The following is a 19132-nucleotide window of genomic DNA, read 5'->3' as shown; positions in this document are numbered from 1 at the left end:
GAAGTCCCACCACCATCCACCTGCTTTTTAACTACTTTTCAGATCGAATCATGGCAGATGGAAAATAGTTCTAACAGAGATGGACATTTCAGAAAATACACATCCCAATAACACACCGAAATGTTCCCTAAATATTTTAGGATAATGTATAATGAAGAGACTAATCAAAATGTGGTGATGAAAAAAGTAAATACAGAGTTTTGTTTTGATAACACAAACCAACTGACATTATTAAAGTTACAATGAATTCCACTCTTAGAAACACTTCAAGGAGAATGTAAGGTCATCTTTCTGTAAGCTGAAGCTAAGGCTAACTGATTTAGTGATTTAAGTTTTAGATGTAGAGTTAGAGACTAGAGCGGTTTTCTTTTTCAGGAACGTGTGATATTCTTTACGACTCTATTATCGATGAACACTTTCTGATCACAGGATGCTTTCGGCTTTACATTTTTGGTTGGAAAATGATTTTCCTCCCAGGATTGACATAAATGTGTTAAAAAATTCCAGCAACGGTGCTGCACCTGACACTCATACCAGTACAACACACACTTCCATGTTATTACAGTGGAACCTTGATTTAACAGACTAAAAGGGGGAGGCACTTCTCTGTAAAATGCGACTGTCCGAAAAAGCAAAGGTTTTTTTTTCGTGGGAGTGCAAAAATATACAAAAACACAGCACTAGGGTCCACAGAAGTGCTAAATGTGCACATGTGATAAACAGGAAAATGAACAATGTAAATAGATACACAAATACGTAACATAAAACCTGTCAATAAATATTAAAATTGGTGTACTGAGCCGCTCAGGTGGCGCAGCGGTAAAAAGAAACGCGCTGCAACCAGGGCTGGATTCTGAGAAGCGTCGTATCGAATCCAGCCTTGCTTTACCGGTTCGAAGCTGAGTGGCTATATGAGCAACGATTGGCCGGTTGCTCATGTGGGGGGTGGGACAAAGAACCGGATGTGGGTCTCTCTCTGTCAGAATGCGGTTGTGTTCTCTGCCGGCTGATTGGAGGCGCTTACACAGAGATGGGAGGGGGTGCACTTAGGGTGTGTCTCTCCGCATGCAACGCTAGGTGGCGCCAAACTCGTCAATGTGTGGGTGGCAAAGATGCATCTGGCTGCTGCTCGTGTTTCGGAGGGGATACGGGTTAGCTTCAATCACCTCCGTCAGGGCAGGGTTCGGCATAGACAGAGAGGAAGCACGATGCTAATTGAACAATTGGATGCGCTAAAAAGGGGAGAAAAAGGGGTAAAAATTATTTAAAAAAAAAAAAAAAAAAAAAAAAAAAAAAAAAATTGGTGTACTGTACTACAGGGGAGAAATTTCATTTAACTTGTGTGATTGTGGAGATGTTTTTTTTTTTTGCCGTAATCATATAGTGGGGACTCATATAGTGGGGAGTATCTATTATTCTGAGTCTGAAGCACTGCTGGTGGCTACTGGAGCAGTGCTAGTGCATAACTAAGCACTAAAACGTGCAAAAATTAAGCATGAAACACTGAGAAAAAGGCAAGAACAAAGCAAGCCCACCCGACAAAATTAAGTCTATGCACCAGCTAGTGGAGAATTACTGAACTACTGGTCTTGGTACGCTTCTCAAGGCAAACGGACCCAACATTTGGTCTTCCAGATTTTGTCTGTTAAATAAAAAAAATAGAGGTCTGTTAAATCAAGGTTCCACTGTACTTAGTGTCATTGCAGTGCTGATCTTATTACTGTGTTACCTGTAGTAGTCCCATATGATTGCTAAATGTGGGGAGTGACAAAGTGTATAGAGCAACTGGTGGGCTACAGCCAGTAACTGTATCCCCACATGGTTCATCTGTATGGTTGGTGGTGTAGCTTATGAATAATCAATGACTGTATGTACTCACTAAAGTGCTCGGTGAGTGAGAGCATGTATGGTCATATATGTCACAAATGTTTCATTAAAGATTCAGCCTCCCCACAGTTGGGGTCAACAGTAAAGGAAAAATGACACAAAATATCAATAAGCCGTAGAAACAATGTTGACCACAACAATCGTGTTCAATCGATTTTGTGTACAGCTAGAACCGCTTTTTGGACTTATTAGTGAATCCAAAGGAGATCCATTAAGGAGATGCCCAGAAAAAGAGGCATGTTGTAAGACAGTGTCTATTTCTTTTGAGAAATAGGGCTGAATCAATTGTACTGTGTGGATTAAACTACAAATTACCTACTGATTTAACACATTATAATTAATGAATTAGTGGGAAGAAAATTATAGCTTACATTATCTGGTGATTACATCTGGTAATTAGGCCTGTCAGGATAGACATTCAAAGCATCAAATTATTTTTCCATTTGCAGGCAGGTAGACTGAAAGCTCATGACTTTAGCTTATTAATAATCTGATCACTTGAGGGCCAAAAAAGTAATTAACTGATATAATGTTGACGACTAGCCACTGTTTTTTAATCCAACTGTTTGGGACTTTGGATAGTAATTCTTTTTATAAGAAAGAATCCCATTTACTACAGTAAAAAATAATGTTTCCTTTTTCCTTTAACAAGTAACAGTTTTGTATCATGTCTCTGCAGATGAAGTTGACATAAAATATATGAAATGCAATGCAAACATGAAATCCAAGTAATATATATTGACATTAGATATTAATGCTACTCAGAAGACAGAAAAAAGCACAAAGCCACTATTTGTCTTCTGAACAGCTTTAATATGTATTGGAATGCTGACATTAATGTTTGTGTTGGGATGTTGGGACAGGGGGTGAAGCTCTACCTCACAGTCTGTGTTAAATTTATGTTAAAATCTGGTACATGAAGGCCATGCAGGTCAATGCATCGAATAATTTTAAATAAATTAAACAGTATTCATGTGGGTATTATCACCTCTATAATTATTATACGTGTGCGCACCACTGGGTGCACCTGGTCTTGTAATACTGCTGGGTCATAAATATAAATACAGCAAGTTAGATTAATTCAGTGGTTTTACCTCATTTACCTTCTTTCAAATTCTTATTAGTGATCATGTTGACGTCTTCCTGTCCATATAAACAGAGCTAATTTGACTGCACCCATTAGACTGAGCCACAAGCATTACAACTGAATCATGTAGTAAGCTATGAGCAAATCTTAAAAAGCTGATCAAAGGTGCATTACCAAGCAGCCTGAGGTCATAAGATCAACTGTGGAACATGACATGGAACAGTGGTCTCTTTGTTTAAAAGGGGAAAAAACACCAAAAAATAGGTCTGCCATAAATAAGATATTGAAATATAGACCCCACTGTCCACAGTTAGATGAGCTTAGAGCTACCATGAGTTTAGAGACTAATGCGAAAATAAAGCCTCTGCTCTAATATTGGCACTTTGAATTTTGACTGCAGTTGCTAATGAAGAAAAAGGAAAAGCTGAGGTTTCTGACCTATGTAAAACGACCACTGTTCTTTGTACAGTGCCTATGGACTGTTATTTATGCAGATTTTGGACCTGATTGCTTAAAAATAGCTACATGATAATTCCAAATGAAAAATAAAAGGTCATGATCTTACAAGGCCTACATACAACAACTTTAAAATAGTTACATTAGGTTTATATTATTAATAGTAGTACATATTTATTATTTATATATATAAGTTTTTTAAATAAAGTAAAAAAGTATCATTATAAAGTCAGACAGAAAATCATACAGAAAAAGATAAGCTGTAGAAATCATTGAAAACCCAGGAATGTATACAAGTACACAAGAGTATGTAAAATTCTGTATGTAAAAAACGGTATACTCTCATACAATGTCTACTCAATATAGTATTTTAAGTTGTCTAGTGTACTATTTATTTTAGTAATAGATCAATGTTCTAAAGCAGCTTTTTTAAATTTACAGATAAAGATGTTTTATTCAGCTCATTCCATAAATAGAGAGCCAGCACATCATTTGAAGGTAGTTCAAACTCAGACAGATCGTGTGCCAGACAAACAACAAAGCAATTCATAAGGGAGAGGAGACATCATTTCTGAAGGGAAATATGGTAGAAGATGATGGAATGAAGTGCAAGACGATTACAGGTGCACAAAACATTCAAACTGTTCCAACAGCGGCAGCAACAATAGATGACTAGACAAAAGCTGTCTGGATGTTTCATTATCATAAGTGTGGTTCCTCTAAAATCAGAACCCTGTCTGAGTGCAAAGAAACGTCTTTTAAAGACAATCACTTTAGTAGCACAGTATCTAAAGCTCTGGTTCACTGAGACGCCAAACATTTAATCCAGGGAGCACGGCATATTCACTTTGAAGCTCTAGCTAAATTGACAGTTCAGCCTGTTAAAGCCCGAGGATCTAATCATTTTGATGTCAAGCAGTCCAATTAAATTCTTTCTTTTCCTGGTTGTAACAGATAGAATAAGAGTAGTGGGAACAAAATGGTTGCAGTACATCACCTTGATGGGGGCATTTAGCTTCCTCTAGACAACCTACCCAACTCTTTAGAGGAATGTTAATGTACTTTATCATGATAACCCTCTTAATGTGTCTTTTATGACAAGCGATCCTAATGAATAGATATGCCTGTCCATATCTGCAAAAAGACACTGTCACAACAAAGCAAAGAGGTCCCTACATTACCATTTTGTTTGCCATTAAAGTCTCTTCAGGGTAAAAAAAAATTAATAAATAACCTTATTTATGCTCCAATTTCCTTATCAGAGAGCTTTTTTATTTCTGTAAGATCTACCACCTGCTCATCCCTTCAAAAATCTTATAATTAGTCACTAAAAAACTAGACTCAAAATAATCCTTTGCAGCACAATTGTCTGCCTACATAACATTTAAGGATGAATCCAAACCTAATCCAATAGATTTTGGCACACCACTGCAGAAATTCACTTCCCTTAAGTCACAAGAGCATTTGAGAGGTTGGCCACTAATGGTGGTACATTAAATTTACATTTAAGGCATTAAGCTGATGTTTTTATCTAATAAGATCTAATCCAAGCATTTTTTTATCCAGGGATGCAGTCTAAACATTTGGGGCCAGAAGTTTTGCCGAAGGGCCCAACAATGACATCTTGGCAGTGGTTGAACCAATGACCTTCGGATTACTAGTCCAGTACCTTCACTGCTGAGCTACCACTGCACAAAACATCATTTCTCCTTCATTTCATTTAGTTGGCAACACATCCTGCTTTCTTGACATTTGTCAAATCAGTTCTGCCATCTGACAGACAGAAGGCGAGGCGGGATTCATCACTGTAATGGACATGCTCTAGGAAAGTTCACTGACAGTGTGCTGTACACCCCTTCAGCAAATACTTGCCCTGCAGTCACACTAGCAAGCAGCAAAGCAAGAAATGAGCATTCATTTTTTATATAGAAACACAACATGGAGTCACAATTCAAGCAAAAGCAGCAACTTACACAAAGATCAAGTGGTGTGCGTGATTTAAATGAATTTATACAAATTAGGTATCCAACAAACACCAGTGACTATATTTGTTGGATCAGACCGACTAATCGTATGGCAAGTATCAGCGCCAACCACACACAGCTTCAGTTTGCACTTGTACTCAGCTCTCGCACATAAACAAATAAAAATTAACACCGATCAGCCATAACATTAAAACCATTAAATCCTTGTTTCTACACTCACTGTCTATTTTATCAGCTCCACTTACCATATAGGAGCACTTTGTAGTTCTCCAATTACTGACTGTAGTCCATCTCTTTCTCTGCATGCTTTGTTAGCCCCCTTTCATGCTATTCTTCAATGGTCAGGACCACCACAGAGCAGGTATTATTTAGGTGGTGAATCATTCTCAGCACTGCCGTGACACTGACATGGTGGTGGTGTGTTAGTGTGTGTTGTGCTGGTATGAGTGGATCAGACACAGCAGCGCTGCTGGAGTTTTTACATACCGTGTCCACTCACTTTCCACTCTATACCTAGATGTAAAGTCAGAGACGATTGCTCATCTATTGCTGCTGTTTGAGTTGGTCATCTTCTAGACCTTCATCAGTGGTCACAGGATATATTGACTGGATATAATTTTGGATGGTGGACTCTCAGTCCAGCAGTGACAGTAAGGTGTTTTGAAAAACTCTATCAGCATTGGCTGTGTCTTATCCACTCATACCAGCACAACACACACTAACACACCACCCCCATGTCAGTGTCACTGCAGTGCTGAGAATGATCCACCACCTAAATAATACCTACTCTGTAGCGTCCCTGTGGCGGTCCTGACCATCGAAGAACAGCATGAAAAGGGGCTAACAAAGTATGCAGAGAAACAGATGGACTACAGTCAGTAATTGTAGAAGTACAATTAGAAGTGTAGAAGTGCTTCTATAGGGTAAGTGGAGCTGATTAAATTTACAGTGAGTGTAGAAACAAGGAAGTGGTTTTAATGTTTTGGTTGATCAGTGTATATAAACCAGCTTATAGTCTTATATCATATGGATAACAAAGGTGTTGCCTTATTGGCATTCCTCAGTACTGCTGTAATTACAGTCTCTCCTGGCTGGTCAATGGTGCCAACACAAAGAAGGAAATAATGGAGATCAGTCGGTGCCTAACCGTACGTGATATCAATCCCTGTGTGAACCCGCCTCATGCAGGTGAAAAGAAGTGATTGGCTCCTACACACATTAGGTACAACCCTCCTCATTCAGGCTAGGGGTCTGCAGGGGTAAAGCAGAGATACAACTGGGTAATTGGATATGACTAGATTGGAAGTAAAAGAGAAAAATGCATAAATATAATAATAATAAAAATAAATTGACCAGCTATCAAGAGCGAAAAAACAACTTTGAATGCAAACACTTTGTAATAAAAACATTATTCATGAGTCATGCATAAAATCAGTTTTTTTATCGAAATGTTTAGTCCTGCATGGAGCTGCATGAACCTGTTTGGGTAGTTTTATAACTGAAAAATACATTTAATCACTCAAACTTTAGACAAATAAAGTTGTAGTACTGCTATGTTATTCTCGGAGGGAACGGCACTTCATATGAATACACTGTTAATCATTTATTTATTTTAGTTATGTGGATATTACAAACGCTACGTTTAAACATTTTTGTCTAATGAGCCTGCATAACCACATTCTTATTAGTTTAGTTACGCACTTTTTAGCAATGGGTATGACTGAAATAGTCAAATTCACACATTTCCAGTGAATGCTCACATACCTTTAGTCATGTAGAGTACTTAAAGAGAACACCATGAATTAAATTTGGGTAGCTTTCATCTTTTTTAGTAAAAAGTCTGCAGGGTTAAGGTTACTGCATCCCTCACTCGCGTTACTGCAGACCTTAATATCAAAGCTCATGGGATGAAAATTGAGTCGGCTTATAAATTTCACCTGTGTTATCTCTAGATCCTAAAAATCCCTTTAATCCAGACTTCATTCTGCACTCGACTGGCTGTTACAGTTTGAAAAAGGCTTACACCAATAACTGCTTTGTTCCCTTGACTGTAAGCTCTTAAAAATTACTTTAATAGAAATACAAACATTTACATGTGGTGGTAGTGTTTGATCAATTATTATTTTTACCTGTATGGAGGTTGGAATATGTGCTGCAAATTCAATACAGTAATCAAGGCTCTTTATTCAACATAACCAAGGCATCAGAGTTTTGAGCTTTTATCTGTAGTGCTTCTGTTACACAATTTTAAACACTTCCCCAACAATTCATGACACACTCTTTGTGCCTAGCATTTTGATTGTTATTAAAGATTATGTTTCCTCATGAGTGTATTTATTGTAGTGTTATGACAGGCATGGCATTATCAGGAGCTAAGATCCAATACCTACATAACACTTTAAGGATTGCCAGGTAATCAACACCAGGTAGTTTCATTAGCTCAGTTTGACTGCACAGCACTAATTACACAGTATTCCAGCCCTGTGCATGGGAAACACAGTGTACACCAGGACTCTGGTATGATGTCATGGTGTTGCAACTGTCCTAAAGATTTACATTTAGGAATACAAAATGTACTTACTTTTGTCATTTTTGTTGTGTGCATAATCTGAAGGTAGTGTACACACTTTTTTTTTGGGAGTGTGTGTGTGTGTGTGTGTGTGTGTGGGGGGGGGGGGGGGGGTGTTAAATTCTGATAATTTATTATAAGAAACTCTAATCTAATAATCTACTTACTTTATCTAATAACATATTAAAGTATGAGACATTTAATAAAATAAGGGTTCATTGCTAAACCCCATGCCTTAAACTAATGCACTTAAATAAAACAGCCAATAAAAACTGGCTCACCCTGGGGCATCAGTGTTTTCCATGCTGCTTATTTAAGCTTGTGTATTAGTTTCCTCCCAGAAAATACATTCTAGCTATTATGGGAAAGGTGAAAATGCTTTATATGTTTTCAAGATCAAATGAAATTAAATATATGATCTTGTATTATTAAACAACAACTTAATGCTACAGAAGCCACAGAGTCAATACAGACACTTGAATACTAGTTCTAGTGGTCACAGGATTGCACATTAGTCTCAGGCTCGTTTTAAGGGAGATAAATGGGAAACCAGCAGTCACTCAGAAAGAGTTGTGAGATGACCTGAATGCAGTGAGAACAACAGTTACACAGTGAACACTAAGCAATAAAGAAAAAAAATGCACATATGGTCCCCATAACACCATAACCACAGTTATGTATGAAAGCGGGGGCATCATGATATCAGGCTTTTTCATCAAAGAAAACAAGAATGGAGTGTATGGATGCACAGAGACATATAAAAGAATAATTTATTCTCATTGGTCAATGCAATTATATTAGTACTGTAACAACAAATAAAAGAAACTAAATCGGAGCAAAAACCCCAAACAAAGACAACAGAAGTTGATAAAAGAAGATGAATGAGTTTGCTTCATCTTCTGACAAATTATAATGTATTAAGGATATTTAAGTTGCTCCATCAGAGTAACCATTATAAACTTAAAGATTAAGATAAGTTTACCAAGAGCAATAAACCAATATTGAACCTCAGTGCTGCAAAAGGTTGTTTATTTTTTACCGCAGTCTTAAAGTTGTGATTCCCATTAATGGCGGGATAATCTGCTAGCACAACTCCCCAAATTCGAAACTCAGCACTGCAGGTGGGCTAGCGGGCATAACTGGCAATGCCTGCAGCAGACAAAAATTGCCCGTTGAGTCAGGTGGGAAAAGACCAGACTGACCAAAAAGGCCACTGAAAAGTGGGTGGGGAAGTGGGTGGGGTCTTCAATGCAAGGACTATGCATGAATAGAAAAAAAAGGTCACTGGTGGCAGAATGAACTTTCTCTGTCTGTTCGATCAGCTGAGTCTCTCGCCATCTTCAAAAGACGACTAAGGACCTCTTTATTAAGAACTAGAATAAAAACTAACCATCCTTGCACTCACTAATGTCTAAAAAAATACACGACTATTTGTACTATCTAAGAAATTGTTACTGAGGCCACACTTCTGTAAGTCGCTCAGGACAAGAGCATCTGCTAAATGCTGTAAATAGAAATGTCCCCAGGAACCAAAAGCTGTGTAGCACTAACCCTTCCATCTGTATTCACATGCTGTTCAGTAGTGTTTGTATATGTGATATTTGTATGAACATGTGCTGTCCATATGTCAACACTAGATACATGAATATGTAATCTAAACCATAGCAAACCAATGAAGCATGAAGACAGCATGTCCTCAGTCCTTGAAGCACCAGGAATGACTGATAGCTGTATTTTGAACAAACAAAAGTATGTGTAGAGGGGAATACAGAAAGCCGAACTGAAAATCCATCACAATCTCACGGAACACCACATGAATAAATTTGTCTGGATCATTTGTAGAAAAAGCCGATATTTCTCGTGTGCTTTACTTTCAAGTCAATTCTGTTTTAAATGCTTGACTGAGTAACTATTAGAGACTGCCACTTATTTTCACAGGGTCCTAAAAAATCCATTTATCTTATTCCAAAATTCCATTTAATTCCACAATATTTAGGTGTATTTTAGGTGATTTAAATGTTCTTTTTCAATACAAAAACAAAATAAAAACAGATACCAGCTATTAGAAAAATACTGATATTATACTTCTCATAATGACCAGATCATCTCTTTGCTAGCAAATAATGTTGCAATCAAAAATACAGTCAACTAGACAAACCTAAGCCACTTCTGTGGCGCAGCAGTAAAATATGCTAGCACACCAGTGCTGGGATTTCAAATTTATCGTATCGAATCTCAGCTCTGCCATCTGGCTGGGCAGCTACTTGAAAAACAATTGGATACGACTAGATTAGGGGAGAAAATTGGGGGGAAAAATCAAAGAAAAGAGAGAAAAAAAACTAGACAAACCTAGTTGAGCAAAGATTTAGAAAGGCGGCTTAATACGGCCCTGTCAGACTGCACATCTGCGAGCAATCTGTGTGGCTAACATAACTCAATCCAGACCATATAAAGAGTGTCTATTTAGTTATACATGTGGATATGTTGTATCAATCATTATCACAAGCATTAAAAAATCTGTGCCACTACCGATCTCATGACCAGTATCGACCTGAATGCCAATGCTAATGTTTAAGATTAGATCATCCTTAGATGATCCTTTTGTATGTTTTTGACCTGAACTTTAACCCATTTAATGTCAATGCTCATCTATCACTGGACTGTTTTTAATCAAAAGGTTTTATACAGTAAACAACTCAGAGCTTTGTGTTTATTCAGGAACTTTCCAGGCCAGATGGAAAGCTTTCTTTTTTGACAATTGTTCTGTCAGTAAACCATGGAGCAGTTTTTGCTATAACTGAGTTTATTTACTCAAAAGGACAACAGTCTTTGAAAAACTGAAGAAGGAGGTGGTGGTGTTGGTGGTGGGGGGATTACAGTCTTGTGAGCCATGCTGTGCTCACAGTATTGAATGCAATACACCAACACAGGCGCATCTAATGCTTACTGTTGTAATTTAGTTCTTATTCGCCACATCTATTAGAGGTATTTGCATTTGCAAGTGTTTTTAATGAGACCAAACAGATGAAAGGCAATAAGATGAAAAGATGAGCTAGAGGTGTGATGCTGGACAGTCCAAAGAACCTCAGTTTAATTCACGCTGTACCTTTGCGCATATGAATAATTCAGACTGACGATTGGTCAGTCCAGTTTCGTTAGAAATTTGACGTATTGACTGATGGGTCTGGGGTTTATCCTCTTGAGCACCAGTTCATGAACTTGCTCTATGCTGTCATGGGTATGTTCACTTTTCGGTCAGCCAATACCAGTTTTACAGATCTTATACAGCAATTTTTAAATTCTTTTCCAGTTTTTCTCTGAAAATACTGCAAGTGCACTGCACAAATTATAACTCTTAAGCAGATACAAGTTTTTAATTAAAATCCTCTCCTCAGTGAAAAAAAGAATTATATCTTGTGTTACAATATTGTCCTCTGCTGTTGCTGAGTGTAAACACAAACTGCCAATGATATGGGCAAAGGTACTAAGGATGTTCATCCATTATGATTCATTAAGGAGTTAAAAAATTATTAGGCTAATATGAATTTTGTTTGTATCTTATTTATCTTTTGAATTTTGCTACCACACATTTTTATTAATAATTCATGTTCATTTATTCATTTAATAAATTGTTACCTTTTTAAAATTATGTTTAGGTCGCTATGTCCTTTCTTTTTTATTTTTAATATAAGACTGCGATGACCTAACTATGCAAACTTTTGACTTACAGGTTTTTATTTTCTTGGAATACATGTACTATAATAAATAACTAAAATAACCTCATTCATCCCAGTTCAAATAACCACTCCATGTCACAGATTTTTTAAAGTTCAAGGGTGCAGAACCGCTGCATAAAACTGAATTCCAGAGTGCATACAGATACAAATACAGAGTGCATCTAATCCACCTACAGTTTTCCTGCAGCAAAACAAAATAGCAAGTACAAACAAAAAACACAGGTCAATGTTAAAAAATGTATAATAAAAAAAAATAAAATAAAAAAACTCATCAACTACACCAACAGCCAAGATGATAGCATCACCACCACGACCCTGAATATTATAAAGCGTTGGTAAAACTGACAATGAATAAATGAATTAATGGCAAAAAAGGGAAAAAACGTAAACAGAATAAAAATGAAAAACTTTATTCTGCTTAGTGAATTCTGTTAAGCTTTAATATTATTTAATTTAGCCACTTGCACTGTAGCTAAAGTGCACTGCTTTAAACAGTAATCACACAAAATCAGTAGTATGTTGGTTGAACCTTTTAAATATACAAAACAAAAGCTAAAAAAAATGCATAAATATGTTTGGAACTGTTTATTCCATCCACTTTTCCACATCATTTAGTCAGTTATTCTCTGAAGTTAATGAACTGGTTTAACAAATGTAATAGGGGTAATTAACACATCATTATGTGGTGGTAAGATCACACTCAGAATAACTCACAAGGACTTTCTGTGTATGCTTTTTATTACTTAATATCAGTTTTTAATATAAGTATTCACTTCGCTTTACTGTCTCCTTGGCGACCACTGTTTTTTCTTTTCATGTTTGTGTAAATAATTGCTCACATTGGCTCAGAATGGTTTATAAATAGAATTAAATCAGGCACTCTAGCAGCTTTATCAAACAAAAAACTAATGTTTGGTTGGTAACTCTACAAATGCATAAAAATGTTTTCTGGACAAAATCAATCCTGGGTGTGAATCCAAACCATGCAATTTGAGACCAGACCTCCAAATTGGAGAGCTCTGATCTAGATGATTAATATAACTTGGATACATTTTAGAGAAGATATTATACCAATGGACCACACTGTTCCATAGTGTTTGTTACAGCAATGACCAGCTCCAAGCTGTATCAGAACTATTCTGGCAAGGTATACACACACACAGCTTATATCTGTGCTGCCCCCTCACTGACTTTATACCATTAATTATTTTGTTACATTTAATATTTTGCATTTTTTGGCAAAAACGACCATTTACAAAAACAGTGTGGTCACAAAAATAAAATCCATGCAACAAATACCAGATCCCCAGCACTAAAAATGCAACTCTATTATCGCCCAGATTCTCCCTTTAAGTATAAATTCAAAACCCGGTGAAAAAACTGTACTGACTTATGGAATAAAAGTACCTTCAGGCACAATCTCGCCAGGCATTCTTTATTTTCCTTAGTAGGCCGTGTGTGTGTAAATGAGGTTTGTGTGGTGACTGCTCGCGGCTCTTGTGTATGACAGATGGCTCTGGGGTGTGCTAGTGCTCAGTTGGATTGTGACTTGTTTGTGCTGGAGGACATTTGGGCAGCAATCAGGTCCTCAGAACTCCAGAGTTATCCTTCACGTCCTTCCAAACTTCACCACTTGTGTCAGCGAGAAAGTGATGACGGCGCAGTCCTGGACGTTTGCGGCTCCCTATATACCATGTCCTTATGCCCTCATTTTCGCTTTAATTCTACTCCTATGCTGAGAGTGAGCCAGAGCTCAGTGACCTTCAAGGACATCCAGTGGGACCAAAGACAGAGACTGGGAGAATGCAGGGGTGAAAGAGGTCAAAATATGAAATTGGGTAATGGAAAATCTCTCTGTGAAAATCACTGAAGCACACAGATGATTGTGACAAGAAATAGCACTTGGCCTCTTCTTTTTGCTCTCGTCTCGGGTCTCATTACACCACATACTTGAAAATGACCTCTGTGACCATGATAAAGTGAGGAGGAGAAGAAAGGTGTCATAAAAAATAATGAGTTCTTTTGAGTGTGTGTGTATAAATAGAAAAAATATATACGTATTGAGGATTGTGAAAACGAGTTCACATGCACTATGGATGCCCTAAACTGATGTTAATAATAAAAATGGATTTGTGTTGGATCAAATTTTCTGACTCAATCCACCGACATGCTGTACTAAATGTGTGTGATTTGTACTGATATCCATATAATCATAAGACAAAAAATCCTTTTAAAACAGACCACCATCAGGCCTGGATGTTTGGTGATGTAAATCAGATGAAACTTGGTCACTGTTCTATTGTCTGTTTCGGCCATCAGTATTCACCAATTAATATGGGAAACTGAGCTTTAATATGGAAATTGACTTTCCTGCTTTTCCTGACTTTCATGCTTTCCTAAATCAAGAGCATAACGAAAAAAAAAAAAAAAAAAAACAGTAGACAATGCTGGCACAATAATATAGCCCAGTAATCTAGCATTTCCATGCTTAATTAGACCCCTTTCATATTTTTTCCATATTTCGCAAGAATCCTCTATTACGGTTAATGAAATATAGTTAAGGTATACACTGATCATCCATAACATTAAAACCACCTCCTTGTTTCTACACTCACTGTCCATTTTATCAGGTTCACTTCACCATATAGCAGCACTTTGTAGTTGTACAAGACTGTAGTCCATCTGTTTCTCTGCATGCTTTGTTAGCCCTCTTTCATCCTGTTCTTCAATGGTCAGGACCCCCACAGAGCAGGTATTATTTGGGTGGTGGGTCATTTGGGTTAGTGTGTGTTGTGCTGGTATGAGTGGATCAGACACAGCAGCGCTGCTGGAGTTTTTAAACACATCACTGTCACTGCTGGACTGAGAATAGTCCACCAACCAAAAATATCCAGCCAACAGCGCCCTATGGGCAGCGTCCTGTGACCACTGATGAAGGTCTAGAAGATGACCAACTCAAACAGCAGCAATAGATGAGCGATCGTCTCTGACTTTACATCTACAAGGTGGACCAACTAGGTAGGAGTGTCTAATAGAGTGGACAGTGAGTGGATACGGTATTTAAAAACTCCAGCAGCACTGCTGTGTCTGATCCACTCGTACCAGCACAACACACACTATCACACCACCACCATGTCAGTGTCACTGTGGTGCTGAGAATGAGCCGCCACCTAAATAATACCTGCTGTCTGTGGTGGTCCTGTGGGGGTCCTGACCATTGAAGAACAAGGTGAAAGCAGGATAAAAATGTAAGTAGAGAAACACATGCACTACAGTCAGTAATTGTAGATATACAAAGTGCTTCTATATGGTAAGTGGAGCTGATAAAATGTACAGTGAGTGTAGAAACAAGAAGGTGGTTTTAATGTTATGGCTGATCAGTATATATTATGACACAATACACTTGTCACAGAAATGTTGCTAGTGTTCTGTTTTTGCTCAGTGTCACATTTTAATAAACCTTTTAAATGTAATGAAACATTTTCACATTTGGAGCCCAGTATGAAGTGCCTCATGACTAAAATCTCTCCAGCAGTTTTTTTTAAGAAATTACAAAAATTACATTTCTGCCCACACAGGTTGGAACAATCAGCACTGTGTTTTATTACTATTTATACAACACGTAGTTCCGACCTTACAATCTGATTGGTTGAGAAGCGTTCTAACTGTGCTGATATTTGTGATAACAGCACGGTCTTTTCACACCACAACTGTATTACTCCGCTGACGCGTTGCCAGTAACGACAAGCTTCACGCACACAAACGCGCACGCAGGCGACACAGACTTTATTCCCGGTCGTGTTTAAAATCCGTTATCTGATATACAATCTAGCGCACTGTGTAGGAAACATATATCAATTGTCTAATATATTGTCTAGTGCACTATGTAGTGAACATGAATGCGTTATCCGATACACAATCTAGTGCACTATGTAGGGAACATTAATGTGTTTGTAACGCGAACAGTTAGCTTAATAGCCCAGTTAGCAGCTCCTAGAAGTTCTGTTATCACCCATATCCTTTGGTGTGTGCAAGATGTTTTTTGTTTCTTTTTTTTCTCTTCGGAGGTTCTTGCCTTTTTCTTCTTGTTGTTCTTACCTCCCTGAAATGAGTTTTTGCAACTTGGGATGTCTGCTTTGTAGTGTTAAACTTTATATTCGTTGTGGAACTACTTTTTGGCGGAAGGTATTGTCAATATTAAAGCATATTTATTATGAAATTCAGGGCTTCTTTGATTTATTTTCTTTCTTTATTTTGTAAAAACTGTTGTATAAAAGCAATAGAACACTTGAGGTTGTGTGTTATCGCGAATAACATGCGACCGAATCACAGCCGTGATGTTATTCGCGATAACACACTCCCTCTCGTGTTCTATTGCTTAATTACAGCTGAGCTTTATTGATCTATCAACATCATGGTGTAAAATGTATAGCAAAATATCTACCAGTAAAACATTTTTACCATTAGACTGCATATTTGTCAAAATCTCACAGCCTTAGCAACAAGCATCAATAAAAAGTTTAGATGCATCCAAAACTTCATACTAAGACCCATATATGATATGAGCTGAAGGAAGGTTCAAGAGAGTTATTTAAAATTTACAGTTCTAGAAGAGTGGCAAGCCAGGGCATTTTAAATGAAAAGGGAATGGATAACGAGATCATGCTCAATTTCCTTCCATGATAGTGTGCCAATTACATCTGAACTGAACTGCCGGCCCTCATAAATTCAGCACCAATCCAAGAGTGTGAAAGGCAATCATAAATTTAAGCCTGAGTCAGTTTTTCATGCTGTAATGCACATGAAAGAAATATGCGCGCTGACAGAAATGCTGGTTTAAAATAAATGCATGGGCATAGCAACATCTGGGTAGTAAAAAAGTCAGGAGATACAATCATTTACTAATGACAGAGTTATCTAACGCCTCCTCCTCTCTTATGCAATGCAATCACTGCGGGTATGACTGAACAAGAACTGTTGTAATTACAGGAACCCAGGCAACTGACTGTCCTCTTTTAATTTATACCCTATTCATATATGCCCGCCTACTTTGCCTACAGTTGGGGGGGGATTGTGGGGAGAAAGAGAATGCAACAGCTGCAGAGAAGAATTAGGCAGACACCCACTAGTAATCAATATTTAATGTATAAGATTAATTCTGGTTTATACTGGTATTGGTTTAATTTAAAAAGCAGATAACCCCATGCGTCATACCATAAAGTCTTGCACTGCCAAAACCTGAACACAGAGAAGAGTGCCCTCATCAAGCTGGTCCTGAACCTCAGTGCACACACACAGACACGGCACAATCACACAAACACTCATGGGCAACACCTCCCCTTACATCAATCAGAATCAACCAAATTATAAGACTTCAAAAAGAAAACTTTAGCCACTGCAGAAGCCAAATCCAAGCACAAAGTAAAATGCTGTTTTATTCTGCCTGAAAGTGGCAGTACATCGTAGCGGATTACCTGAGTACAGGGACTAATAAAAAACACATACTAACAAAATATAGACTCAGTGCACCCAGGCAAGTCATTGAGACAGGCCACTATAAGAAATCCAGGCTCTCTATAGAACACAAAGTGTGCACACAGTGCAACAATACAGAGATTGACCTGCACTTCTTTTTAGTATCCAAAATACAATCACATGCAGAAATGTACTTACAGTGTACTTTACTGGATAGAATCATTAAAAAGTAAGCAAACTAAAAAAATGATCACAAATCAGATTCTGCTAAAAAACAATCTTGGAGGAATATCACTCATCTATAAATTTCATCCCTGCGCATTCCATTACTGTGTGTGCAGCCAACATGACGAGAAAACTGTGTTTGTTTTTTTGTGATTGCTGTGGTGTATTTGATGTAGTTTGACATCACAGCAATGTGTTTCTCTTTCATCTCTAATAGAAACTATCGTCTACCGTTGTATATAGTACATATATTAGGGCTGGTACACCGTCTTTAGGGTCGGTATACCGTCTTTGATTCTTCATACTGTGTGGATTTTTCATATTCAGAAATACCGTAACATAGTTCATTTTAACAGCTGTAGGGTTTCACAAGGCAAGCACATAATATTGTTCGCCGCTAAAAGCGCTATGAGCTCTGTGCAGATTAGGTAGTTAGCCCGTTAGCATTAGCATGCCAGTGTTAACAGATGAGAGAGGTTTCCTCAATATCGTAAAAAGTTTTGAACTGACTAAAACACTATATACTGTACGGTTTGTCGAGCCACGGCTGTTGCAAACAACAACATTACAAACGTAGTAGCAATCAACATATGCAAGTACACGATTTCTCTATCCTCGTTGTATTTATTGCAACTGTTTCACGCGTACTGATTCCATCATATATTGCATCACTTTGTGGGGTTAAACTAAGGTTATAAAACGGATAGTTCTGGTCCTAAAATCTGATTGGCTGAGCCGCGTTCGAAGACGTTGTAAAATCCCCGATATACGCACACCTGTGACCACCTCACATCATTACATATTAATACGCCACTGAAAAGAAAAAGTACAAACTTGGTTGAACACTATTTTGTCCAGATTAATATAAACAGTAATCCTAATCATTAAGCGGGTGTTTCGTCCGAGAAATAATGTAATAGTGTTTGTGGAGGAATGTTTATTGCGAATGTTATGTTCGCCCTCATGTTGCCTAGCAACACTGTTAACGGACTACCTGAATTCGCGGAAGAATGCTTTTTGTAAGGGTTTTTGTAAATAAAAACATTTATAAATTGAACATTGTTGTATTTTATTATATTTTATGTTGACCGCCGTTTTATAAAAGCAATAAGCCACGAGAGACCGTGCGTTACTGCTATGATTTTATCACGGGGAAAGACGTTTTACGTTTTAAAAACATCCTTCCCCGTGATAAAATCGCAGTAACGCACGGTCTCTCGTGGCTTATTGCTTTTATTATATACATGGTAAAATTAAAACTTTTTATATTCTATGTACTTATGTCAGTAGAATAAGCCACAGGCATATAAAAAAAGTCCCAGTCATACAAAAAGAAAACATACCATAATATACTGTAAAACTAATTTTTGGTCATACCGCCAAGCTATAATATATATGTATACATTAATACATAAATACACACACATTTAGACACACACATTGCATTTTATTTATTTATTTCAATGCTTTGGCAATAAAGTAACTACTGTAACGTTCATGCTAACAATTGAATTGAATTTTCAGAGAGAGAGAGAGAGAGAGAGACAGAGAGAGAGAGAGAGAGGGGGGGGGGCATGCAAACGTGGAAAACTGGTGAGAAAGTGTGTGAGGAGGAGGGTGAATGCTCAGACGAACACTGCCTACAAATCACACACTGCAACCAGTGAACCAGTGTATCAGCGGAGCACCGGCTTATCTACTGAATCAAACT

General features: G+C 37.6%; 1 protein-coding gene across 1 annotated transcript in view; it reads right to left on the bottom strand.

Annotated features, from left to right (window-relative positions):
• mrpl11 (mitochondrial ribosomal protein L11) overlaps positions 1-19132 on the bottom strand; it is a 79558-nt gene that overhangs the window by 20603 nt on the left and 39823 nt on the right. The gene's annotated exons all lie outside the window — the stretch shown is intronic.

This window comes from Trichomycterus rosablanca, chromosome 8 (genome assembly GCF_030014385.1).
Source record: "Trichomycterus rosablanca isolate fTriRos1 chromosome 8, fTriRos1.hap1, whole genome shotgun sequence".
Classification (NCBI taxonomy): Eukaryota; Metazoa; Chordata; class Actinopteri; order Siluriformes; family Trichomycteridae; genus Trichomycterus; species Trichomycterus rosablanca.
Note: the sequence above shows the minus strand (reverse complement) of the source record. Positions and strands in the feature narration are given on the sequence as shown.